Here is a 3,836-nt window from a genome sequence, read left to right as displayed (position 1 = left end):
CCACCAACTTCTCTGTACGCCCCATAGGCCCACTCGGCATAGGAGAGGCTCTCCATCTCTGGCCACCCGATGGAGATCCCCACCTGGTTGTATACCTCTATATTGAGAGGACACTGAAGCAGGAAGTGCTCCATGCTTTCCAGCGTGTCGCCGCACTCCTCCCGGGGACAATCCCTTTCATCAGAGTTCCTGTACTTCAAGTTTCCCCTCACATATAACTTACCATGGAAGCAGCGCCAGGTCAAGTCCCAATACTTCTGGGGGATCCTGTTTGAATTCAAAAGCGTCAGTCCCTCCCTCAGATCCCTACCTGGGCAGTCCTTGAGGGCCAAGGATGCCTGGAAATAGGAGGCGATCACCCTAATGTCGAGGAGTTTCCTCGGCAGCGTGATCACCTCATCCTTCCCCAGACACCATCGACGGACAACCTTCAGAACCGGGGCAACGTAAGCCGGGAGATGCCCCCGCTGCGATCGAAGATCCTTCACTCGCCCTCCGTTCTCCCATTCCTGGAAGAAAGGCTGAAACCACACCTTGCAAGAAGCTACCCACAGAGGAGCCCTCTCTTTGTAGAGGATTGCCAAATTACATTTAAGAAAAGTGTTCACTAGGAACACTACCGGGTTGACCATACCCAACCCACCTTGTCTCCTTGTTAGGTAAGTCACCTCTCTCTTAACTAGGTTCAGCCTGTTTCCCCATAACAATTGGAAAAACAGGCTGTAGACCCGTGTCCAGAAGGGTTCTGGCAAGATACAAATGCTGCCCAGAAAAATAAACAGTGGGAGCAGGTATGTTTTGCCCAAGTTGATCCTTTCTCTGAAGGTCAAAGTCCAACCTTTCCACTGGTTCACCCTTTTGGTGGCAATCTGCAGTCTGCTCTCCCAATTTTGAGTAGGATAGTCACCTCTGCCGAAATTTATGCCCAGAACTTTTGCAGTGTCTTGGGGCACAGGGAGGGTGTCTGGGAGACAAAAATCTGGGTCTCCCACTCCCAACCAGAGACTTTCGCACTTATCCAGATTGATCTTGGACCCAGACGCGTCCGAGTAGCGGTCTACCTCAGACATCACCCATTCCGCCTCCCCTTGCGAGGAGACGAAGATAGTGACATCGTCGGCATACGCTATCGTCCTTACTGCAGACTCCACGACCGCCAGGTCCATCCTCACACCCACCAACGGCCCGCGATCAATCCTCGCAAGGAAGGGATCGATCGCGAACACGTATAGTAGCGGGCTAAGAGGACAACCCTGACGGACACCAGAGTCCACCACAAAAGGACGACCAACCCAACCGTTCACCAGTGGGAAAGTCTCAGCCCCTGCGTACAATGTTTTCAGCCAATTCACAAACCCCCCAGGCAGACCGTATCTCAAAAGGGTGGACCAGAGATACTCATGATCAACTCTGTCAAACGCTTTTGCCTGATCCAAAGACAGCATGTACCCCTTCCAGTGTCCAGCTCTGCCCTGCTCCACCGCCTCCCTGACACCCAGGACAGCACTAAAGGTGCTTCGACCCGGGACAGTGCAGTGCTGGACTCCCGAGAGGAGCTGTGGTGCAAACTCGACCAACCTGTTAAACAGTACTTTTGCCAGAATCTTCCGGTCCGCATTGAGAAGCGCTATGGGACGCCAGTTCTCAATACGAGACGGATCTTTACCCTTTGACAGCAGGATCAAGGCTGACCTACCCATTGACTTTGGCAGAGCGCCCGAGGATAGGCACTCATTAAAAACCCCAGTCAAGAGGGGAATCAAAGCTTCCCCAAAGGTCTTATAGAACTCGGACGTTAAGCCATCCGGTCCCGGCGATTTCTTAAGAGCTAACCCTTCAATCGCCCTCTTTACTTCCTCTTCCTTGATTTCCTCTGTCAAAACGCCAAGAGAGGGGCTTATCCTTGGCTCCGGAATGGTTTCAGCCAGGAAAGCCGACATTTTGTCTCGATCTAGTTCCTTCCTACTCAAGAGGTGTGAGTAGAAGGATCTGACCACCTCCAGGATCCCTGATTTGGACCTGTTCAGGGATCCCGTACTATCAATCAGTCCTGCCACATATTTGCAATCCACTGACATCCTACAGTTTTTGTAAGGGTCGGGCGAGCGATACCTCCCGAAGTCCCTCTCAAAAACCAAGGACGTGTGCCTATCATACTGACACCTCTTAAGCAAGGACTTCACACAGGAGATATCCTTGCGGCTACCTCCTGTCGAGACAAGCTGCTCGAGTTTCCTTCTTAGGTCCTGGTACAGACAGTGTCCGGCCAGGCTCCTAAAGTTGGAAAGCTGGCGGAAGAATTTTGCCGCACGTTTCTTGAGCATCTCCCACCACTCTGACTTACTGTTACAAAGGCCCAAAAGAGGTACCTGGCTCTGCAGAAAATCCTCGAAGGACTGTCTGACTTCCGCTTCTTCCAGGAGTGCCGAATTCAATCTCCAAAAGCCCCTTCCCATCCGATGGGTCTCTGCAACGTTCAAAGAAAAAACAATTAAACAGTGATCGGAGAATTCTACCTCCTCAACCACAAGTGGCGAGAAGACAGCCTCCCCCTTCAAATAAAACCTGTCTATTCTAGATCTAATCTGACTACCCCTATGATATGTGTAACCACTGTGGTCCGGGGTGTGCCTGATGTGGACATCCTCCAGACGAGCCTCACTGACTATGCTATTTAAAGCGACGCTGTCATAACCCAGCCTGTCTTTGGAGCCCCTCCTGTCCTTCTGCCTCACAACTGTGTTGAAGTCTCCTCCAAAGACCACCTGACGGCTGGTAAAAAGAAAAGGCTTGATCTTCATAAAGAGGCATTTGCGGTCCCACTTGGTTTGTGGACCGTAGATGTTTATGAGCCTAAGCTCTTGCCCCTTCATGAAGACGTCCAAGACCAGACACCTCCCCATTTCGACCTCGATCACTCGTCGGCATTTTACCTCTGCTGCCCTGAAAAGGACAGCCACTCCGCTATACGGCTCGGCCGCAAGAGACCAGTAAGATGGCCCGTGCCTCCACTCCCTTCTGGCCTTATGCACTGATGCCAGGTCTGGCACCCTGGTCTCCTGCAAAAATAAAACATCGGCCTCAACCCGGCCGAGAAAATCAAAGGCCGTGAATCTGGCCGCATCTGACCTAATGCTGGCGACATTAATACTCGCCAGGGTCAACGGAGTAGGTACCGCCATCAAGAGTGATCGAGTTCGACCGCTAGCTTCTTCCCTCCCCCAGTTAGCCCGTCGCTATCTGGGTCCGGGGAATCTTCGTTGCCTCTCTTGAGACTTACACCCGAGAGATCCATATCTTTGGCCGAATCTGGAACCAAAGGAGAAATAGACAGTGAGTTCACAACATTATCATTATTTACACACCCCCCCTCCTCCCCCACCACCACTTTCTCCTCCAGAGGCCTCTCCACTCCTCCGCCTCCCCCTTTGTCCACCAGTGCCGTGACAACCCCCTCCCCAGGTACTTGGCCTACTACCTGGTTTGAGGGTCCAGCACCTCCCGAGAAACCCGACCTTCGCACCGGCACCTCACCTCCGCCTTCCTCTTCTTCCGAAGAGGAGGAGATGATGTCCTCCCGAAGGGCTTGGTACCGGTTGGAGAGCCCTATCAGGGGGGAGCCAGTTAAGCCCTCCTTAGGGATCTGGCCGGTCTTAGGTGTTTTCAATGGAACCCCCCTGGTCTTATACAGGGCCTTCCTGCCAGTGTCCTCTCTCTTGTCTTGCCCCCTCACCTCATCCTCGTCCAAACTTCCATCGTACGAGGATCCACTGGAGGGGGACTCTCCTCTCCTCCTAACCAGTCTCCTGATCTCCTCCTCTACCTCACTATCCCCA

This window comes from Rhinoderma darwinii (assembly GCF_050947455.1).
Source record: "Rhinoderma darwinii isolate aRhiDar2 chromosome 2 unlocalized genomic scaffold, aRhiDar2.hap1 SUPER_2_unloc_57, whole genome shotgun sequence".
Lineage (NCBI taxonomy): Eukaryota > Metazoa > Chordata > Amphibia > Anura > Rhinodermatidae > Rhinoderma > Rhinoderma darwinii.
This window is presented reverse-complemented; position numbering follows the sequence as displayed.